This window comes from Lepidothrix coronata, unplaced genomic scaffold, assembly GCF_001604755.1.
Source record: "Lepidothrix coronata isolate B3197 unplaced genomic scaffold, Lepidothrix_coronata-1.0 Scaffold106, whole genome shotgun sequence".
In the NCBI taxonomy this organism is placed as follows: domain Eukaryota; kingdom Metazoa; phylum Chordata; class Aves; order Passeriformes; family Pipridae; genus Lepidothrix; species Lepidothrix coronata.
This window is the reverse complement of record NW_016690286.1, coordinates 2044879-2069211: the sequence shown is the minus strand read 5'-3', so window position 1 is coordinate 2069211 and position 24333 is coordinate 2044879. Positions and strand designations below refer to the sequence as shown.

General features: G+C 41.1%; 1 protein-coding gene across 7 annotated transcripts in view; it reads left to right on the top strand.

Annotated features, from left to right (window-relative positions):
• The first annotated feature begins 16123 nt into the window (after positions 1-16123).
• Positions 16124-24333, top strand: part of FAM126A (family with sequence similarity 126 member A) — a 45319-nt gene continuing 37109 nt past the window's right edge. For 3 of the 7 annotated variants that reach the window (XM_017823878.1, XM_017823884.1, XM_017823885.1), the window contains exon 1: positions 16124-16227. The gene's annotated coding sequence lies outside the window, so the exon portion shown is untranslated. The other 4 variants (XM_017823883.1, XM_017823881.1, XM_017823880.1 and 1 more) reach the window with 4 other exon arrangements.

The window sequence follows — 24333 nt, the reverse complement described above, 5'->3', positions numbered from 1 at the left end:
CTTGATCAAAGACCAAAAGAAAAAAGAAGGCAGGATTGCCCTCATATAGGGAAAACTCTTAGCAGGGCACAAATTTAATTTTTTTTGGTAGCAGCACAATAGAAAATAGCAGAACTGCCTTCATAGTCATGTTGTATCATTTAAAGGAACTCAGAGCATTTATGCCCCAACAATACCTTTGATGGTAGTTCTGTATATGTGTTTTTAAACAAATCATATTTTTCCATTCCAAATGCTGCCTGGAATGGGATGCCTTCAAGGAAACATTATGTGAGTCATCCTCAAGAGACATGCAATTGAGGCACCTCCTTTGGAACAAAGTCATCTACATCCATCTAAAATATCCAATTATAAACAGTATTATGTTACTCACATAATTGCTCAACGGCCTTAGAAGCAATCTGTTTTTTTATGACAGTAAGAATTAATGGTGAGTTGTTGATGCTAAAGTTAGAATAACATCACACAAATATTAAAATGTCATTTCAGTGATAGTTTATTCTGGATTATGTTAAGAAATACGAGCTTGTGATCATTTAAGACTCATAAAACTTCTACTCCTTGTTAAACACTTGTTTGAATGTCTGAATGTAAAAAGTACTTTCTGAGGGTTAATTCATGTGGGAAGCTCAGGGCAGATGAAGAACTCACTGTGGATTTGCAGAGTAAGATAACACTCACAAACTTGTGCGAATTGTTGGGTTTATTTTCTGTGTACCTTTCTGTATTATGAAAATATTATAGAACAGATTTTCACAAATTCCCAGTCATACGTGGGCTTAATGCTGGCTGTGTTTCTCAACCCCTTGGCTCCAGTTTTGAGTTCTCCCATTCCAAGAGATATGGAAGAATTACTGCAAAGAGAGAAAGGTTTGAGAAGAGGTAAGTATATACCATGCTCATTGCAGGTGAGAGATAGAGGGTCTCACAAAATACAACAAATGGTACACCTTAATTATAAGGAGAAAAAGCATTTTATGCAACCTGATGCATGAATTCAGAGACTATGTAATCCTTACCTGCAGCCAGCAGGCCCCTGTTCAGTTGTAATACTTTCTTGCTGTTGTTGTTATTCCATCCTACTGCTAGAACAGGTCATGTTGCTCTCGTCATTCCTGGGATAGCATGCGTGTGCCATATGGAGCTAGCACAAGAGTAAATGATAAGCTGAACTTCACACACTCTCCAGAGAACTGACAGGGCCCAGGATGAATAATATGGGCTGTAGAAGGAAATCCAGAAAACACTGGTTAGTTAGGAAAGGCACTACACAGACAAACCCTGTCATTTTGGCATTTACTTAAAGAAAATTAAATACCTAGCCCCTCTAACTCATCTCTTCCCACAGGGCTGAGTTTTTTGCAGGTTTTCCACAGCACAGATATGGGAGACCTTGAGAGCCTGGGAGTAGCCTGGACTCTGAATGACAGCTGGAGGAGTAGTGATCCTTGGTGTTAGTAATGCATATGCTATTGGGAGTAACTAGCTTTGAGGAATCATGTTAGAATGACACTGATGTATTTGTCACATTCATTTGCACATTTATTTTGTGGGTAGGAAGAAGCTGGTTTTGAAAGAAACAACTAGTGATAATTAAAAGAAGGTATTCTGCAGTCAATTGTAACTGCTTTATGGAACAATCATGAGGATTGATGGATTGCCATCTTTCACTGAGGCCTCCAGTGACAGTGGTATATCCCTATTTCCCTACCTGTAACATTTTATGCCTTTCTTTTCAGTGTTCTTTCTCCTGAATTCTCTTGGAGCTCTTAACTATCCCTATTCAACAACTCTACCTCTTTAATTTTCCCTTCCATTATTTTGCCCAGATTTTCTCACAGCATTTGGTCACAACCTAGCAATTCTCCCAGAGGAGGCAAGGTTATGCAGCTAGGCCACATTGGATCAGATCCTTGGCACAGACAGCTGAACCCCTGGGGGCTGACAGAGGAGATGACCAAGAGAGGTTGAAAGACACACTAGATAGGAGATTACAAGGTGAAGTAATCTGTTTGGATCCAAGCCCAGATGGTGCCAAGTGAGTACATGTTGCAGGGATGATGGGAATGGTATGGCTGCTTTCAGTAGTGTATCATCCGTTTAGAAAATAATCTGAAATTCCAAGAAATTAATAAATGTCTTTATGATTATATAAAAGTCTTCATGAATATGTAAAAGTCAGATGGTGCCTGATACACGCTGACCTCTGATACGTCCCTTATTCAGTCGTGGCAATGTGTTAATATGTCCCCAATAATACATGTGCAACTGGGATATAATAGGGGCTTTACTGGTTTCCAGCAGGGCTACAACACAATCACTGACTCACTTTTATCTGAAACGAACAACCCTTCTCTCTCCTCCCTGCAAACAATAAGATTGTTAGATCCAAGGCTGAATTCATGTTGTTGTGAACAGCTGCAAATCCACTGACGTCAGCGGAGCTGTAACCACTTAGTAAAATGAGAGTCCAGCTTGTGGTGATGTTTTGGATGAATTTCAGTGGAACAATTACATTCTATCTTTCTACAATTCTCTGGACTTTTCCTTTAGATGGATATGTTTTAACCTGTCCTATGTAGCACTGAAGTGTGCTGCTGAACAGCTGCTTGTGCCATGTAAGTGATTCTTGCAACTCTTTATGAAGGAGATTAAAGTCTGGCTGGATGAACTAGCTATATTGTGGAAGTGTATGAGATTGTAAGAGGAAAAATAAAGCTTTTTATCTCAAGGGCCCAATAAGCACGATATCCCACAATGTAGGAGCTATGGAGCATAGGAGAGAGGTGCAGGCCCTACATGGGCAGCAAGAAGCATGACTATAATATTCAAGGGCTGCTAAAATAGTCTTAATCTTACAAGCTGCAGTCTGCTATGGCTTGATCTTGCAAAGTGTCTAAAAACATTAGTCCATTGACCTCCAGTTACACAGATCTAGAGTGAAGCAGAGAACCAGTACTGCAGAAATTTGAGCTTAAGAGCAGTCACTGCTGATTGCAAGGACTTATTTTTTTCTGTTTTCCTGAGAAAAAGGAAACTCCACATGGAGGTGGAGAAAGTGCTGGGAGGGCATAATGATCTCCAGTGGCTTCAACACCCAGTTCCAGACCAACACTACTGTGCCTGAATCATGGTGGAGCAAGTTGTTTGGCCTTTGGTACAAGAAATTTCCAATAGACTATGTCTACATTAGATTAGATTGTGCTGATCCTGTTCCCTAATCAGGTCAGCTGCATGGGAGTTGAACTCCAGTTCTTCCCACTGAAGTTGCATCTGTCTCAGGAGTTGGTATTCTCTGTGTTGGAATGGAAGACAAGTAAACAGGAGCTTTCAGGGGAAAAAATATGTTTTCTTTTAATTTGGTCAAAATTATTTTCTGTATGGACATTTGTTTAAGTAAGAAATTCTGATAGTGTAAAAATGTTCACAGTTCCAATCTTCATTAAAGTTATACAATTAAGTATATACAGATTACTAAGGTGGACTTTCTGAGGCTGACATGAGCCTAATACAACATCAGCAGTCAGGGTCTATTGATAATGTTCTTTTTGCAGAGTCACCTTTAGGCTGACCTTTGATCCAAGCAGTGTGAATGACAGTGGTTTGGGATGCTTACAACAGGTAACTGAAAAAAAATGAGGGCATGTAATAAAATTATTAGCACTGAGATGAAACAATGTAATGGAAGATACATGTCTAATCACTGAGGGAAAATGCTTTATGTACAGGATGGATTCTGAGTGTCCCATCTTCATCTTACTTAGCCTGAGGCTGTGGGAAGAGCAAACAAAGAACATGTAATTGTTCCCACACAAGAACAGACAAGCCTACATTGAAAAGATAATGAGTGAAACTAGCAGGATTCAGGGCCGTTACATGCAGTCTCCAAGGAGAAACAAAGTTCAGTCTGAGACCTTGAATATCAAAAGAAGTTAAAAGACTTATAAATCCTTGGAGAAGACAGAGGAGGGGAAGATCACTTTTTAGAAGTTCCCTCTGGAGACAAATTGAAGGTAAGAGATTGTGAAGAGAATTTAAATATATCTGGCTGTTTAGAGGTGTTGGTTGTTTAGATTAAATAAGTACCTTTTAAACAAAATGAGTCACTTAGAGTTGTAATATTGTGTGATTTAGCATGCTGTTTGCTTAGCTTTACTTGCTTAGCATGAGTAACTGGGTTTGCTGAAGCCTTAGGCCACAAGCTGTGGACTTTCACTGACATCTATGCTTTTGGCTGGAATAGAACTTGTTTTCTTACTAATTTTCCTAGCAGCTAGCACAGTGCTATGTTTTGGATTCAGTAGGAGATCAATGTTTATAACACACTGATGTTTTAGTTGTTGCTGAATAACATTTTGACAAATCTAGGCCTTTTTTAGTTTCCCGTGTTCTATCTATGAGTAGGCACAAGAGAAACACAAACCAGAAGATAGAGAGGCGGTCGGCAGCAGAAGATGCAACTCCACCAGATAAGAACAGTTAATGGCCGGCCTCTGTGGAGAAGAAAAAAGAATCCCACAAGGTGTTAGAAGACCCCAGACCACAAGTCACCACTGGACTAAAAAGGCACATGCAGAGCTTGTAAGGCATGGGTGCATAAATCGTAAGGATGAAGTTGTCCAGAGATTTCTTTTTTTGCAGCAGCTCTCTGGAGGCACCCAGCTCAAGCTGACTCTACTGCTGTAACACTATATTAAATTATTTGTTTTTATAAAATCCAACACCTGAGACTCTGCTGTGGGAAACTGAGGGTTGAGCCTGGAGGAGGAGGGAATGCACCTGAGAATGAATGTGTGTGAGCTAGGAGCCGAAAGGAGCATCCATTTGCTCACTGGAGCTGCCCGCTGCAAAGGAGCTCTGGTCCTAGCAGTTGAAGTCTTGGGTGGTGTGTGTGCAACTCCTTGAATGGCGTGAGAATGCTCAGGCAGTGTCTTCTCCCTTAGCACAGCCTTCATGGACCAGGAGAACAGCAAACCTAACAGTTGTACATGCGGACAGTTTCATGGTTTAAGGATATCTTTATCTTTCATATGCAAATAACAGATAACATGATTTAAGCTTGCTGTTCTTCACACCTGTAATTAACAGCAGAGAAAACAGAAGTACAGTTATATGTGAAGGGCTAGGGGAGCCATAACTAGTAGTCTGGAAAGTGCAGACAGGGCCCCAGCAGAAAACAGAAGCATTATGATATGTCATCACACACACAAAAAAGATGATAGCTAGAGCCTTGGGATGTGGGAAGAAACTTGTTCAGACTGTGGTCAGAGTTATAGCAATGCTAATAAGCAACTTTCCCCCTTTAAAAAAAAATAAAAGAGAGAGAGAGGACTGTGTTCTTCCCTTCATGTCTTTTTCCTACTCCAGATCTTTGATTTTGCCTTTTTCTGTCTCCTCCTCTTTGATATGTATAATCCTCATAGGAGTAGTATTTGATGAATGGGGGTGTTAGATAGTTGCATGTACTAGTAGTTCTTGTAAGTATTACTCCAGCTATGTGGATGATGTCCTTCGAAGAAAAGGCAATAGTGTTTCCCAGAAGCGTGACTTATCTTCGTTGTTGGCTAAGCCTTTTGTAAAATCCTTTTGAAGCATCTTCTTTTCTTTTTAATAGAGGTGTGGTGGTTTTCTTTCAGCTTGTGACTAGTACCTTTCAGAACGTTCATTGACAGCACGTTCCCAGCCTGCCAACCCTAATACCTTGTGCAGTAGATGGCTGCTTTTAGCAGCAGTCATCTGCTGCCAAGTTTCTAGACAACTTGAAATCCAGGGCAGGCATGGTCTGGAAGCTTGACAAACGGCACATCAGGATTCCTACCCATTTGTAGACTGAGCAGCTGCTCAGCATGTGTCAGATGCGGTTCTCTTCCTTGTTGGACCCCTGGCTGCAGACATTGCTTCTTCCCAGTTTGTCCTGCATTATCTCACACTGCTGTCAGTATCTAGATCTAATTTTGCAGTTTGAAGCTTTTGGTGTCTCTCTATCTGTTGCCAAGTTTAAGATCCAGGGCCTTGCTGTCAAAGCCCCCTGTGACACCCTCTCTAGGATCTATTTCCTCTCCTCTTGTTTTCCATCACATTTCTCTCACAACTGATGCCAACTGAAATGATTCCTTCATGTTATTCTTCTGTTCATCAACTCTCATCATTATTACAGTGCATTTCCTTCACGTGGAAAAAATTTCCTGACTTTGTATATTGTGGTTTTTCTGAAAAATTCATTCATTTCAGACCACCTGCTCATCTGCAGGCACCTGTTACTGTTTCTCTTCCTGCATGAGAAGGGAAGGGGAACTCCAGGAGGCAAAAAAAAAAAATCTTTTGTTAATTAAAGCCCTTTCTTTTTTTTTGTTATTTTTTTCCCATGAATCTAGGTTTGTGTAGCGTTACAGCAGAAGTTTATTTCACCAGGACTGGTTTTGTTTGCTTTGATTTCCTGGCAAAATCTGGTCTGGAGTGCACACTTCTCTCGTGGGAAATTCCTCTATAAACTTACTCAGAAGCAACAGCCAGAATCCACATGTACCTTCTCCATCCCAGACACAGACTGAGCCTGCAGATGCCAGCAGTAGCACACAGAATTTGTCCCACGTAATTATTCTCTGCTCCTCTCCATTGAAAAGGAACAGAATAGAGTGAACAAGAGGACCATAGGGTAACTTGGCATATGCTGTCCCTCATCCAGGTGGAGGACCTCCACAGGCTAGGAGGAGGCTGCCAAGGTGCAGCCATAGTCCAACAGTGATGAATGGGCTTAAAGGAAAACAAGCGTACTTCCCTGAAAATTTTTATTTTGACAAAGCATCTTGAATGGTTGGTGACTCCAGTTTCAGTTAAACAAATTGCAGAAATTCATTTCCAGCAAAAGAAGTTTGATGTGATGCTTCAGAAAACATACTCATTCTCAGCTCTCAGCTATTGAGAAGATCTATTTGCATTTGCAAATATGAAGTGAAAATGTAGCAAGAATATACACTATTTTTCCATACCAACATATAGTATTTTTATTGTGGAGAAAATTAAAAACCTCACATGTAAAGTGTTGCATATATTTTTTTTTCTAATTCATACTGTTTTGCATAGCTGATTCCTAACATCTCCTTTGTTTTAACAAAGCTGTGTTTCAGATTAGCATATCTTGGGAGTGCCACAGTAACATGTATTATTGTACAGTTAATGCTTATTGACTCTTTCAATAGATATTTAACAGGTTTCTTCTCTTTTCATGTAATAATTTAAAATTATCTGGCAGGGCCATTTTTATTTACACATACCAGATGAGGTTTGAAGGATTTCCTCTAATCTTTTTTTATCTTGTGTCTCTTGAGGGAGCTGCGATTTAACGTATCTGGAACACTGACATTGTCGTATTGCTTTCCACACATTTCAATACTGTAGTAGTTCTCAGTGTGTGAAACTGCACTAACCCTGCTGATGTTAGAAGCTTGAATACTTTGTAGAGAGAAGTAGATGTTCAACCCTATACCCTCCAGTAGATGTCATCGTGACAATGGAGAATACTGTTGGGGATACTGGTGTGAAATCTCCTTTGCCAAGGCAGGAAACAAGCTTTGCTGTAATAGACTTTGTCAAAACAAGGTAATTCTCTCAATGTTTAGTATTTATGGAGACCTTTTTCTTTCTATAATGCCTTGAAAAACATGCTGACTGATAAAACACAGTCACCAGTCAGGTCACACAGGGCTGCAGTTTGTGGCAGTGATATCTATGTGCTCTGAAGGTGGGCATAAATATAGATATATATGGACAGACGCACATGTGCAATACTCAGTTTGTCAACTGCTTTTCCCCCCCCCAACTATATAGTTTCTTTTGTATGACACACCTTGCTCAAAACTATTACATCTTTTCTTTTATATTTCCCCCTCTCCACCCTAAACCTCTTTAGAAATAATTTCTCCAAAGGAAAACTCAAATCCTTAAAAGGAAAACCCAAATCTTCCTGCTTTATTTTTACCAAGAATTAATCTCTCCACATGTGTCAGCACCTGAGCTGCCTGGCGTCCAGTCAGTTTTAAGGTTCACAGCTGCCTGCGTGAGCGATGGTTATTGAGCGGTGAGTAATCCACAACCTTGTACTATTACTAGGTATAATTTTAATCCCTCAAACAGAGATCAAATCCCCAGAAAAGTCGAGAGACAAGTCAGTCACTGGCAGTTTTACATGCACCAGGGCTGCAACACACACATCTACAAATAATTTGAAAAGCACATTGAAAATATGTTTAGCTATTGTTCGATAGCTGATTTGAGTTTCTCAGAAAGATTGTGAAGTTCATGACTAGAAAAAAATATCAGACACCTTTCCCCACCTTGGAAGTCCCAACAGCTTTGATTGAATATGTGATATGTATCTAGTATATGTTTTCCCTTTTTAATTTTAGCCAGTGCTATGTCTGTGTTCTTCATGACAGACTGACATTATGTAAGATTTTGTCAGATAAAATATAGCACAAGCTGAACTGCATGAAGCAAGCTGCTGAGCTGAAATGTGACTTTCTAAAAATCAACAGGGTGCAGCTATATCAAATAATAAGTACATAATCTGAATGTTCTCTTTTGTCTAGATAATAGCCCTATGAATAATAAGTTTTTATTCTTTAAAATGGCAGGCTTTGGGGAAGCAGATAGCAAGAAAGCAGAGCACTAATGGCCTGATTAACTTAAGAGTCTGCTTCTCCTCCTTAGTCCAGTCTTTGAAAGTGAAGCAGGTCTCTGCAACCAACATTATGAATTCTAGGGGAAATGGCCAAACAATTAGAACAAATTTGTGACCTCCCACAGTAAGAGGAAAGCAAGTCTTATTGGCAGGATTTTTGTCATTGTTCACATTCATAAAAAAAAATTGTTGGCTGGAATTTTGTCCTTGACCAAGTGGAAAGCCTTTCTGCTGGCAGGAAAACAACATATTTGATCAAAACAAAGCTGCTGATGCTCTTGACAGAACAAGAACAGACATCTGTCTGGCTGCTCTGAGTAAGCAAAAATACCAGAAAAACTCCATAAAATTCTATTAAAATAAATGGGGTAATGAAACGGGTGCAAAGAATGCATTTCTTTGTAAGTTGTCTCCTTTGGGCACTGCCAGAGAACCTGGGAAAAAAAGCATGTCTTTTATAATCAAGAAATTTAGGGTTAACAATGAAAACAAACTGTAAAAACCCCTACAGTAACATTCTAAGAACTGGGTAGAAATAGCTATGAATTATCTCTAGTTCATAAACAAGCTTATCTATAAACTATCAGAAAAGGTAACAAAGATAACTACCTAACTCATGTTTGCTTTGTATTCTGCTTCTAATATGTCAGATTTTTGTTACATATATTTTCCTATTTAAGAATACTTGTGTTCCCATACTTCTTGTAAAAGCATTTCATGACACTGTAATTTAATTTCACTTAAGTCTTAAAATATTCAATCTGTAACCCATTACTTTGAAAGGAGAGAATAAGCATAGCCAATAAAAGCCCAGAAGCTCAGAAAGGTAATCATGAAGAAATGTCACTCAGTTCTCTGTATCTCTCTTAAATCAGGGTCAAATATACCTAAACTGTTCTTAAAAACCTGAACTGATGGTAATTCCACATTTTCTTCCGGTGATCTGCAGTTGCAGTGCTATCTGTACAGTTAGAGCAGGCTTATAAGAATAATGGGGACAAACTTTTTAGTAGGGCTTGTAGTGATAGGACAAAGCATAATGGTTTTACAGTAAAAGAGGGTAGATTGAGACTAGATATAAGGAAGAAATTTTTATGACGAGAGTGGTGAAAGACTGGAACAGGTTGCCCGGAGAGGTGGTGGATGCCCCATCCCCACAAACATTCAAGGTCAGGCTGGACTGGGCTCTGAGCAACCTGATCTAGATGAAGGTGTCCCTGCTCACTGCAGAGAGGTTGGACAAGGTGACTTTTAAAGGTCCCTCCCAACCCAAACTATTCTATAATTCTACGACTTCCTACTTTCTGTCCCCCTTGCAGCTTAGCCTTGCAATTTGTTTCCCTTTCAGCTTTAAAATAAACATTATCCTCTCTCAGGATTATGAAACTTAGTAATGTAGCTGAAGCCTTAGCTTTTCCTGGGGAAATTGTTTGAAATGTGGAGTCTTCAAATCAGTGCTGGTTCTGTACCCTGGAATAGCTACAGCTGAGAGGAGGATGGGGCCATGGCAGAGGAGTTGGGTCAGACCAAAAAGATGTTGCTGTACAGACACACTCGTGCTGCTTTTCAGGGCTGCTTCCACTGGTCCTGTATGGAGCCAACCACTGTACATGTACTAAGGGCTTCCTAATACAGCTGGGTGTCAGGGTGTTCAAGCAGGACATCAAGCTGCTTCTCTGGGCTAGCAGAAGACACATGAACTTTGTGGGCTTGGCTCTAGTGTTTTGTTTTTTTGGGCTAACAGGATTACATCAGAAGGGAGAGCTTCCGATAGAAATATGTGTGCGTGTGCTTCTAGCTCTTGTGATTCACAGGAAAAGCTGACAAGCATTACCCAGGAGTAAGCAGCAATGAAATGTCAGCTGTTAGCTCTGAGCCCAACCACAGCCTCTTCATCAGCTAAACACACGCTGAGGGAGGAAGTGGTGAGCACAGCTGGGCAGCCTCGTACACACCCAGCACCACTGGCCTGCTGAGTGGCTCTGCCCTGGCCCCAAATGCTGCCCCAGAGGGACAGGGCTGCTCATGGGGGAGCCCCCAGGCCAGTTGGGAGGCAGGCTGGAACACTGGGAGACATCCCATGACTGTAAGTTTCTCGTGAAAAGAATATGCAGCTCTTGGGCTGGTTGGGGGTCTGACAGCCCTTGTAAACCGAGCTGTTTCTTTTCTGTAGTCCAGCAGCAAAACAATAAATATACACACTCAGAATACTGTCAACGTGCCCAAGCACACGTGGGCTGGAAGAGGAATTTTCTGTAGGAGTAACAATTAGTGAGCATGAAGAGCCATGAAAATGCAAAAATCCTTGGATTGCCTTGCACAATTGTTTCCTCATCTTTCTCTCTTTTACTTTCACAGCATCCGCACCAGCCCTCCCTGTTCCTCCTTGTGTATACAGCAAGGAAGAGCCCCCAGCCAGGGACCAGAAACAGTTGTGGTTAGGGAAAAGAAACCCAGCTCAGCTGTGATAATTAAAATAGCTGTGATTCTTTAATTGAGCTGCTAATACCAACGCAGGAATGTTGCATAAAAGGCCTGGTGGGTAACAGATTTTCTTTTAGTACTTCACTGAGCAGGAAGGACTGTAGCGCTGCAAGGAGCATGTGCCACAGAAGATGCTCTGCTGTAGCAGAGCCTTGTCTCTTTCTAGCTTCCCCCCTCCCAAAACCAGCTTTTCCTGCTGTTGATTCTGTCATGATGTTGTGTGTTTGGTTGTAGATCTCATAACAGCAATCTCCACACTGTTCTCCTCTGCCCCTCCCTTACCTTGAGGGATTGTTTCTAGGATTCTGGGCTACGCAGGCTTTGATGCAATGCCTGTGTCTTTCCACTCAAACATTTTATCTTGTGAACTGCTGTGCTTACAAACCTATGTATGTGCTTTTAACCTCTGCTTTTAAAGTGTGGTGAAGTAATGGATTTCCTAGCTCTTGTGTAGTAAGGATAGCTTATGTATTATTTATGTTTATGATTATTTGCTTGCTATGTTTTTTTAAATTTTGCCTTATATTAGTGGTACAGTTAGAAAAAGCTTTTTCTGTTGTCAAATTCTTACAGTAGTTTCTCCTCAAGATTTAATCAAAATCAGGAACTACTACCTTGCATTTTCAAGTGGTGTGAGCATCATCCCTTAGTGCAAAATATTGATACGGACCGTATTGTTTATAAAACTGGCCTTCAACAACAAGTCAGACTCAGTTTTAAATTTGAGTTATGTAAATTTAAATTTTGGGAAGCCTTTGCATAGTAGAATAAATTAACTAATTTGTTTTTAATTCTACTGTAGTGTTTTTGTAATAAATATTTTTTGCAATATTAGCAAATAAAAGGCATAGTGGTGTTAGGCTTGTGTATAAGCTTTGCCAAGAAAAACGAAGTAAGGAGTTCTCCAGGTTGCCGGGAGAACTCCAGGTTAGTAAAAAGCATAAGATAAAAGCTATATTTATTTAGAATAAATAAAACATTGTAAATTATGAAGTACGGGATAATTTTTTATATTTCTATGCTAATGTATTTTTTTTTAATCTGAAGTTCTGGTAAGAGGATTTTATTCAATCAATTAAGCAACAAAATGCTTATAGAGTCCTTCCTTCTTGAGCAGTTTCCTTTAAAATGTTTTGTGAAAACATGAGAAATCTGAGACACCGAGTTCTTCAGTGTTTCAGAGTCAAACAGATGTTAGTGATTTTTCACTTTCCGGAAAGATCTGGTAAAGAGCTTTCTGCTAGAGCAATTTTCTGTCAAAACATGGATTTGATAAAATGTAACTTTTGGTAGGAAGATACTGGTTTCTTTCACGTTTTCAAGGGAAAACTATCAAAATATTTTATTTATGCTTGAAACTAGAATATAAAGAGGAAAACCATAAGTCAAAACAGAACATCTGACACTGTCAAAATATCATATTTGTCAGTTGTTTCAGAGGTCCAAAAATAAGAATTGCAGAATTTGTGTTTTTGCAGAAAGTGCTGTCATTTTATTTCCATTGGAAAGGAAATTTCAGAATATCTGTTTTTCTTCCTACGTCAGCATGATTGTCTTACTTTTTTCTTCCTGACTTTTTATATGCTTTCATTACTGAAACTGTTTTCATGGAGAATGTCAGACCAAGAGTCTCCAGAGCCCTCTGCATTTGATACAAAGCTCTTGGACCTCTGCTGACTTGAAGGACGACTCGATGCTTCCTTGTAGTTTCAATTAGTGGAGTTAATCAAAGGCTCTGTAGGAGAGCAGTGTGAGTTCTGAGTGTCTTTGGAAATGTAAGCTGAATTTCTAATCAAGACTACAGACTACTCTTAATTCTGCTGTGAGTGTTTTTCCATCCTAATGAAAACAGAAGGGCTGCTCCACGATGGTCCTACCATCCATCTAGCAGCCTGTGCAGTTGCTGCGGTCACAGCCAGCCTGGCCTAGGCTGGCAGTGGGACAGAAGACTAACAAATTGTCTTCTAGAGTTCGGTCTCTTTCCCTAAATGGTGCCCTTCTTGGTGTCTCACAGGCTATGGATTTGGTATGAGATCAGATGACTGGAAATAACTGCTATTTTTTTCCCACAGTCCAGATGTACTATCTTTTAAAAATGGTCTGTGTGTTGAATTGAGCTTTAAGAACATGGTCATATGACAGAGATTAAGGTTGTTAAGTATTTATTTATCAAGGATTTCTATTTTTAAAGAAGCTTACAACTCCATTATATATCTAAATATAAGAACTTGTAATGAAAAGGCGGAGACTAAAAATTATAAAGAAGGCAGAAGCTCTAGGTTCCAAATTATGTTTCTGAGCAATGTTTTCTGAAATACAAAGGGGACTTCTTCCTGGAAATACTGTTTGTGAAACAGCACTGAGCAGTCCTGACTACTGGGGAAGTGGAACAAAAGTTCTGATTCTTTGTGGCCCTCCTCTGAGAGGGCAGTTTGAAATGGATTGCTAATGGCAAAAAAACCTCCCATGAACTCAAGGCTAAAGTGCAGTAAGCACTGTGCCCAACTCTGCATAGAAATATAAACACATTAAAAAGAAAATTTATTGCATACATCTTTTTGCATTTAGAAGATATAAGGCTAATGTGATAAGAGTGCCTGAAACACTAATATAATTCAGGAGTTAAAAAGTTATAATCTGTGGAAGTAATATAACTTAACCAGTTTCTTTTGTTAATGTGACATGACATTGAAGAACAGTTATCTGCTGCATGTGAAGAATTTGCCTGCCTTTTGTTTGTGGATGATTCATTACTTTTGCTAATCATTAGAGTCATAACACATTACTAACAACAAATTAATAACTAATGACAGTGTGAACTCAGTACCTCATTGAAATTATCAGGGTCACTTAGTATGTCACAAGCCACATCAGTACCCAGCATCCCTACTGACACTGGGTCTGAGAATGCAGGCTAATAAAGTCCTCCTGTATTGCCATATCTTTGCTTCCATTGCTTGTTCTTTGGTCCATGCTGCTCTCAGAACTGCAGGACTGAGCAGTAAACCAGCTCAGGGAACAGAAAAGTGTTAAAAAAAAACACTTGTCTCTTCTACTTGGTTCTCTTCAGACTGAATTATTTGGTGTTTTGTGTAACTGTTGGGTCACAAAACCCAGAAGGGTCTCAGGAATAGGTATAGGCAGCAGGTGGGAAAGGCATTGTGATGGAAGCTGTGTATGCCTGCAATGTTGTTGGCAGAAATAATGGCAGAGAAAGTCAGATAAAGAACTTTAAAAAAAGCCCCAAACCATTAAATATTCTGATTCAGATTTGTATTCTTTCGAAGGTAGAAGGTTATTATCTCCCTCAAAAAGCTACATTTGGTTGTTCCTAAGATTATGGCATTTAACTGTCTCTCTTCATCTTAGTGAAATAATAAAGCTTTTTTATATCTTTGTTGGAACTAATATCCATCTTTTCAGGAAAACAGACCTATTTTATCCAGTGTCATAGAAACTGATGGCAGAATGAGTTTAGACCATAAGACAGTGGGAGTATTATAAAGACAAATGGCTTAGTAAGACATTTATATTCTAAAAGCAATATTTATTATAGTTTGTATTATAGTTTGTATTACAAAAGATCCTTGAAAATAGTACATATATTTTATTGTGAATAAATTGATATACTATATACATAGGGAAGTGAATGGTAAAATAGCACAAGTCTAGAAACAGCTCAGATAGAAAGATACTGATGTATCTATGCAGGATGGCCAAGCAAACTTGAAGAAATGCATTGAACCTGATATTTTCTCATGTTCAAGGCTCCAGGGAAGTCAATAAACTTGTACGTGAACATGTTATCTACCTGTACAGTCACTGAGGAAATGAAGACTGGCATCGCATAGAAGACTATGATTTTTAAATGAGTAACTGTATGAGAAGCACTTTGTGACAGTAAATGTTGATGGTGTTAATCTGGGCTCTATCATTATCATGTTTGATACTGACCAAATCACACCCTCCTTGCCTTGGTTTCACCACAGAGCAATCAGATTAGTGATTAATTAAATCTTTATTAATCCTGAAGATTACTATAAGCATGTGCTTCTGAGGATTAAAACTTACATCTGAAAGCACACTTGCAAAGTAACTCTATTGGTAACCAAAAAATGTAAACTGAACTTTAACAACCAAAAGCAGCTAATTGTGCTGTATGCAGATTTATTTCAAGATCACTCTTCAGAGCATTCCAAGGATGAAGTTAATAGAAAAAGGGGAAAAAAAGGCAATTGAAAAGGCCTTGGAGTGCTGTGGAATTAGACTTGCTCAGAATTGCTTCACTTTGAGAAGGCCGATAAGAATCCAGCATCTAAATAATGATTAAGACATGCCTGATGAAACTTCAGAGGCGTTCAGTTCGAGGCGTTCCCATCAGGGTGCCTGGAAACATTCCTTTCGGATCTTCAGCCGTACCTCTGCTGGGGCTAGGGCAGCACAAGCTCGAATCTGCCTCTGCCGCCGGCTCTTTTTTTATGTCCAAGCGATGGCAGCGGGACTGTGCGAGTGACATGGGACAGCGGTAGACCACACGCCTCTGGTGCCGGCTCCCTGCAGCCCGGCCCAAGCGCTGCCGCCCGTCTGGTGTCCCGAGCGGACACTGCCACCGGCGCTCGAGGGGCAGTTTCGCGAGCGGGCGCTCCCCGCTGCCCCGGAGGGCGCATCTCCCCGCGGGGCACGACCCTGCCCAGCGTCCCGGGCTGCGCCTCAGCTCACCCCAGAGCCACGTTCCCGATGCAGCCCCGGCTGAGAAGCGATGACTCGGCCCCTCGTTTCCGTGCCCGCCCCCGGGGCGCCCCCACACCGCGGCGGCTGCGGCGGCAGCGCCCACCCCCCTCCCCGCGCTCCCCCCGGCCCGGCGCCCTCACCGCCCATTGGTGGAGCGGGGCGCCCGCCCGGCCCGCTCCGCCGCGCCATTGGCTGGCGTGACCGCGCCGCGCGCGCTGGTTGGTTGCGGGCGCCGCCAGGCAGCGGCGGGGCCGGGCGGGGTCCGCCCGCGCTCCGCTCCCGGCGGGAGGGGAGTTTGAGTCGCTGCCGCGGCGGAGCCGCCGGGTGGGAGGGTGAGTTCGGCTCGCGGCCGCTCCCGCGGGCACAACTTTTTTGCCGTCCGGGGCTGTCGCATCCCGGCGGGATGGCCGCGGCTGTCGGGCAACTCGCGGCCGGCTGAGCGGAGCCCCTCTGGCTGTGGGTCCCGCGCCTCGCCCCGGGGCAGCCGGCGGCGCGCGGCTGGGGCGGCCGGGACCCGCCGGGGCGGCAGTGGGCGAAGGGAGCAGGAGGGTGCGGGCGGAGAAGGGAGGGAGAGAGGAAGGGAGGGAGGGAGGAAGGGGGCGATGGAGTTGCCGGGGGCAGGGCCGGTGCCCAGGGGCGATGGAGGGGCAGGGCGGGGTCCCTGCCCCCGGTGAGGGGCCGCGGGGCGGCGCTCCGGGTACCGGCTACAGCCTTCGTCCTTTCCGGGAGTCCCCCCGGGGCGCCCCCGGCATCCCAGCCGCGGTGGCCGCCAGCGCCCGGTCCCGCTCGGGAAGGGCAGTGCCGGGAAGCGGCGGCAGCGCCGGGGCCGTTCGGGACCGGCGGGGCAGCGGCGCCTTGTGCCGCCTGGAGAAGGCGGCCGGGGCTGCGGGCGAGACAAAGGAGCTGCTCCCGTCGTGTCCCCGGAGCAGGGCGGGCAGCGCCGTGCCTGGCGCTTCCCGGCGCGCGCGTGAACCTTCATCGGAAGGGTTAGGGCAGAGTTCGATGGCGAGCTGTGAAATATCTTAGTTCTAGCCTGTCTTATCTGTGTGTTCGGCTTTTTCGCCGCCGCGTCGAGTTCGGTGCCGGCGGTGCGGATGCGAGAGGTGGCAGCAACAGTTACAACCGCTGAGAGTTCGCGGTGCCCGGGTAGGAAGCGCCGCAGGCTGCAGGGCTTGTGTCTGCGTGGGCTTCGTGCTTTAACTTCGAGCACGTTAAATGGGAGTAACCTGTGTGCTTTGTGTTGTAAAGGTAACGGTGAAAGCAGAGGTAAAGCCCGTGGTTTTGGCTCGTTCCCTGTAATGCCGACAGCCATCACGTTTGTTTCCCGTCCAATTCAATTCCAGCTCTGTGCCGAAAAAGCTCCTGAGTCTTATGCTCACGGGGAAGAGATGTATGTTCTCGAGGATTATGAAGTCTTGCTGAATATCTTTCAGAATTTTTAACATACGCTGCCAGTGAGTGAGGAAGTGACTGTAGAAGAAAAAAATATGGAATTTTCTATTAAGTGATGTTGGTTTGTTGGCTGTTGGGTTTGTTAGCTGCAAATTCAGATTTGGTGACTTTGTTTTGAAGGTAGCTTGCGTGAATGACATTGCAAAGAAGCAAAAAGCAGTTTTATGGAGCAAAGTGTAAAGTGACATTGATGACTGCATGTCATGGCATCTGAAAGCCTTTTCTGAAGTTTTTCCCTCCAGTAATGTACTTATATGCTACAGTGTCTTTTCATAAGTTTGGGCTTTCCCCAGAGTCATAGAAAGGTTTGGATTGGAAGAGACCTTAAAGATCATATAGTTTCCCCCCGCCCCCAGCATTTCACTTTTGTTCCCTCCACCTTCCAACAAGTTATTTTATGTTGCAAAAAGTACGTAGTATTATATAATGTGGTCAAATTAATCTCCAATCTGTTTTATTTTCACCAGTGAAATACTTTTGGTAAAAGTAATGTACTTTGAAGTTGAGTTGCAGATCCTTCTGGCAATGTTCTTGGACGCATGTTTTCCTCCAGAGTAAGAAAACAATACGAAAATACTACTTTTGAAATGCAAAACTCAGCTGCTTCTCTTCTGTGATAATCTCTGTGAGACAAGGCACCTCTAACATGCCTTTTATCAGAGAGATGACAATTTTGAGGAAGTTCAGTCCTACTTAGGATGATTTATGAACTGTAGCAATTCACTTCCTTTCAGCGTTGAGCTGTTTTAAAGGTACATGTTAAATTTAATCAGAAAGCTTCTTCCCAGAAACAAGGTTTTCAGGGACAGAATCACGTTGAACTTTTGCTGTAGTCTCCTGAATGGGCGGTTTTGCTTTCACTTGAAATAGTCCATGGTAGACATGTTCTCAGGCATAGCTGGATAGTTAAGTCACTTGGATTCTAATTTTGCAAGGACTTGTATCACAGACAAGCATGTGCGTGAGATATTGTAAGGCTGGGCACTACAAATGGTATCTGTCATCTGTATTGTACTTAGCACAATGGGGCTGGGTCTAAGCTGGGAGAAGAGCCTGTTGGCTGATGTGTATTTTATGACTGGGCCAAGTCACTGAGTTAGTCTCATTCTTAGTACGTGTTCCTGTAAAACCCAGATATCTTGAACCTTTCTCATGTTCATGTCAGGAAATCAATTTTCATTAAATTCTACCTTAAGATAAATATTAGGTTGTCTCTTAACCTGTCACTGACTTTAACGCATCCAGTGTGAGAATCACCTTGTTCATTCTGGAGACTTAAATTATTAGTTATTGAATGTTGGCTAATGTCTGGCTATTTTAATTAGAAAATAAACAGACATTTCATGGCTCAGTATGACACCGTTTTTTTTCCCAGGTTGTATGGAAAACGCATAATTTGAGAAACCTGCAGGATTTGTTAGAGAAAAGTCACAATTCATAGGATTTCCTTAGGGACTAAGAACTTGTGGAGTATTTGAGGCCTTCAGATGACACTTTTGTGAGGCTTAAATGTTTACATTGATGAGAATATTAAAATGCAGTAGCATTTGGGCTCTTAACAAAGATCACCTGGGCACTCAGCAAACATACAAAGCCTCTGTCAGGAAGAGCTTAGACTTAAATCCGTTAGGTGAATCACCAGGTCAGGTTTCATTCCCAGCCCTTCCCTTTGACAAATGCGCTCTCTGTGTCACCTGGCATGCTTCCCCTCTTGCGAGTGGAAGATTGGGCACAAAGCTTATACTTCAGTCTGCCATAGGATTTGTGTGGGTGGTTTTGTTAGCAGAAATGGAGGTTACACGTGTGAATCACTGCACCTGTGTGTTACTTCCAGTGTTACCAAGTCTTCCAGGAGCAATATGCATGAATTTTAAAAAGGAGATCCCATCATGCTGTATGGGAGATGAGACAGTGTGACCATGACTGTGTGTATACTCTGTCTTCTGTGAAGTTAGGAGAACTAGGGTCCAAATCTCTTACACTCTAGAAAAACTGAAAACTGTCAATCCGTGGTTATCTTCTGAAGTGAAATAGCTTGACTGGAGTGACTCTGTGTAATCTCTGAAACTTCCATAGGATTACGAAAATACAGTGTGCTTAAAACCTGCATTTTATATGCAGTGTCTTTAAGTATGTTGATTTGTACTTGGTAGGAAGTACTTGAGTTTGTTGATTTACTGGAATCTCATAGTTTTCCTGCTCAACAAAATTACGGCTTTTGATTTGTTAATACTGTTCTGTTTAATTATGCAAGTATATATATAAAAAAGATCACTTAAATTAGAATTGTAAGCTTGAGATCTTTTCTTTAAATCTGTGTTTTCTGTTCCAGGAAAAATAGCTCTCTTGGTAGTTCGCTGTCCTCAGCTGCCAGAATTGAAATGGTGGTGTATTAAATGCGCATTTGGGAGTGAAGAATGGGTTGGAATTAAAGCATTTTTTATTAACAACAGTTATTTAGGAAGTTAAATTGGATTAATTTATTTGAAATGCTTCTTGAGATAATCTTGGAAGGCAAAACCAAAGTGGTGTCAGAATAAGGACTGAGATCTATGTCAGATCAGTGTTATTGGAGACAAGGAGTACTAAAGTATAAAAATGTTTTTAATGTGTAGCAACTGCATATTGCTACAAGGCTGTGTTTAAAGCTCCTGGGCTGCTCAAGCTCTGCATACCATTAAAAAGTTTTGTTAGTTCCTGCAGTGGCCAGACTCTTCCCTGTGCCCATAACGTGTAAGTGTATGCATGCACTTCTAAGATGAAGTACTTCTGCATGCCCTTGAGATTTTCTTTATAAATAACTGACACTTGAAATATTTAAAGTTATTTGAAATCACTGTTGAAATTTAAAAAATTTTCTGCAAGGCCGAAGGGTGAAATGCTGCTGCATTTGTTTTTACTGAAAATCATCAGATTTCTCTCAGAACTTGTGCTGGAACTTCGCTAGCATGAAAACTCAAATAATCCTGGATTGGATATAAACACAACATCCCCACCTCCCCCCCAAAACACCAGAAACAACATCTGAAAGATCTAACAACTGTACTGGTTTTCAATTGATAGCATTTCTAAACTAATGCTGAATACGAAGTGTTTACTTGTAGTTCTGGTGAAACTGTTGTGAAGCCTTTGCCCTAATCAGGGCCATGTTCAAGAGGAGCAGACTAAAAATAGAATGTTGGCTGAGTCTATGAGGGCGACTGTTATTTATGGCAATTTCTTTAGTCGCATCCCCACATGAACTTACATGCTTTGGTAACAACTGGAAAGATAATAAGTGCAACATAACATAAATTACAGCCAAATTAGTACTGAAATTGTCTGAAAGTGACCCCTTCTTGCAGTGCCAGAAACGGGAGGATGTTGGTGTAGTTGTGTGATGAATTAAGGATTCTGTTTATAAGGCTTCAGTGTGACTTCTAAATGGTGTACAAATGTAATACAGGGAGGTTCGATAAACAGTTGTTACTAGGAGGCTTATTTATTAGATCTGGAATCAATAAAGCATGTGGAATTTGGACAGATACTTAATTATCATCACTTTTGTCTGTGGAGAATGCCATGAAAAGCGAGGGAGTGCATGAAAGTTGTTCTTAAATTTATTTGAAATAGTGAGCATTGCTGAAGAATCATCTGATTGTTGAGAGGAAGACTTGGAAATGGCTTATCTTTTCAAAACAAATATATGTTTGTGTTCTTCCATCTCTAACTTCTGATGATATGAAATGCTATGTAGCAATCAAAGCATAGCAAAGAAATTTAGGTAAAAGCAATACTAGTAAAACCTGCCTGTTGCTGATGCAGAAGTTGCTAAGTATTGCTGTATTCCATCCTGATTGGCACAAGAGCTCTTATTCTAAACTTTGTGAGAAAAGCTGTCTGTTTAGGGCACTTTGGTAGCTATTAAAAACAGCTTTCTTAGGACACCTTATCTCTTGCCTTTACATTTTACTACTTTCTTCTATCCGGAAGCTAACCTTTATTTAAAAATAGCATAGCATGCTCTGAAGCGGCACTGGGTACTAATTAACTCACTTCAGTGCTTAAAGCTGTGCTGTCTCCTAAGGTTTCCTGCTGTTTGTACTGAATAAATATTTGTGCTTCAGCGAGGCATTAATTTCAACTTGATGAATAGTGCATACAACTTTAATATTTTGCTAATACTAAACATAATGATTCACTACTATCGCTATATTTTTATTGCAGTTCTTATTTTTTAGGAAGGGGGAAGATGCCTGTTACACTTTAAATTCTCACTCACTCACTTTATATATGCATTAGAGAATTAAATCTAATACTCAACAATTAAGCAGTCTAGCAGTCTGAGTATTGTACAGGAGCTAATGCTGGATAATATAAGGTCTCCCTGACTGTCTGGTTGATGGACAAGGCTGTACTATTTCATTGTGATTTTTTTTCAAGCACTTGAATTGTGTTCTCATATGTAAAGACAATTGGTTTTTATTTTTAATTATTTTCAATCCTTTCACAGTATTTTCTATATTAAAGGAAATAACTGGAATATATGTAAAAGTGTTAAGTTGACCTAATAAATTTTAAAAAATGGCTTTTGACAGGTTTTTTAACACCAATCACCATCTCTGTCAGTTAGGATACTGAATATTTCAAACAGTCTCTCGTATAAGACATATTGAGTATAAGACATATCTTTACCTGAGGAGGAAGACTAAAGGATCTTCAGGTACAAAAATGGAATTTCTGCTGCCTCCTCCCCCCAGTAATACTCCTTTGCAGTGTTTGCTGGCTGAAGGAAATTATGTTACTCTTCCAGATTTGAGGTAGGTTGCAAAATCAGACTGCAATGTCATATATTTTGTGTTAGGCTGAGGAAGGAGAGGAAAGTGTGATCAAAGTGTGGGGAGGAGCGATACTGGGGAGTTCCTTAGCTCTTGGTACTTAATGCTAAAGCAATAATTTGTGTTCCTTGCAGTGAATTTACACTGGATTGTCAGTGAAATTCTGAGTATTTTCCTTTGGTTTGTGGTTAGTAGCACATCTGGATGAACCAATTACTGTATACTCAGTTAAAAGAGTATACTTCTTGTTGACTTTCTTTAGGTTGTGCCAAAATACCTACCTGCTTTATGTCACGTGCTGTGGACATGCTACTGTTTTTACTCAGTTACAGCTTTTAGGCTCAATAAGCTGTAGTCTTTCTGCTCATATCTCTCATGTCCCTAATTTTATTGACTCCATGTGTCAGGTCTAGAAAGACTAATAGGCTCCTGCATTTTTTTCCCTTCCTTTGAACTAAATTCCCAGTGCAGCAGCCAGAGGAGCAGGTGAGAGGCTTTTGACAGTAATTCTGCACATCTGCTTACAGGTGCATTCTGTAACTTTGTGAGTGCTGGAATAATATTTACCAATTTCTGCCTGTCTTGAGAGAATGTGATTTACATTTAATTGTAAAGCTAAGGAAAAAAAAATTTTCTTCATCCCCTCCCTGTTTTCTCGGCAGCATTATGTGTCAGTACTGTAAATGAAGGGTATTTTCACCAAAGTTGTGTTGTGATGAGACACTTAAGACAATCAAATTTGTCATGTTACTTAGTGAAACACAACACAGGAAACATCTATTTTGCAAAGTGCTTAATGATACAGCTTGAAGTGTCAGGACTCTGATGTTTCAACTGGAATTGGTTAAAATTTTGTTGAATTTTCAGTAATGTGTACAAATATAGCAGAACTATTCTTCCAGCACTTGTGTATCATGCTGGGGATTGGATGAGTAGATTTGCAGTCCCTGCTACTTATAATTTTTTTGCTGCCTTCCTCACTTTTGTTTGGTGTATGTATTTTCAATATTATTCTTTTTGTTGTAGACTAAGATTTAAGAGTATCTGAAGCATGTGAATTTGCACTGGTTACCAAGAGTTCTGAGTAGAATGTAAAGGTTATTTGTGCAGTGATATTTTATCCCAGACCGTTGTTATTGGCAAACTGTAGCTGCACAGGGAAAACTGATAAGAGTTTTCCACCTGAAACTTAACATGAGCAGAGGAGATCTCTAAGCTGCGCAGTTCCTTTGCATACATAACACACACATTCATTTATTCTTTAAGGAAGTAATGAAAATCTTTGGTCCATTCCCATTTTAGTGGTATTCAAAAGCGGTGTAGAGGTTTTGTCCTGTTTTGGCAAGAAGTGGGTGCTAGTTCACCTATGTTCACAAAGCTGCAGCAATCTGGTGAAACAGTGGCAAGGACTGCTTAACCATTTACAGCTCCTTTTTGGTGTGGTAGGATAAAAGTGCTATATAAGTTCCATAGGAGCAGTAGGATATTGGTACATTTGTTGTCCAGGGAAGAAGGAACACCTAAATGAACACCTAAATGAAAGTCCATGCTTGTACAGTAAACAGAGGAACTGACCAGAGGAACATAGGAAGTTAACTGAGTGATGAAACAGGAACCAAGTGAGGCCACATTTACCTTTGAAGATGTTCCTCAAATGTGTCTATTGATGTTAAATGATAGTTGTATGATTTTTTTGTGTTGTGCGATTAACCCCATCGTATTGTTTGAAAAGTGGCCATTCACTTTGATTATATTTGGGTTTTCCCTCCCATGTGATTTAGCTTACTTTGCTATTGGGTTCATTGCAACTCTTCTTTCATATGCGTATGACAGTTTTTACAAGCAGGACGTGTTGCTTTGTAGGGTTGTCAGGCTGTATTGATATCTTTCTGTTCTGGTTCATTTGAGTGCACTGTGTCCCAAATACACGTGTAGTCAATGACCAGTTTCCATGTATTTTCATAATCACATCTGCCATTCAAGTGACTTCTCAGTTGCTGCTTGTAAACAGAATACACTAAATCAAATTCCAAGTTCACAGACTTCAGATTATTACAGAAACAAATTTTGACTACTTTTGCTGTAAATCATCAAGTCTGTGCTCTAAACCAGGTCTCTGAATTTGTAACTGAATATTGAAGTACTGCTCACTTATTCTAGAACTACTAG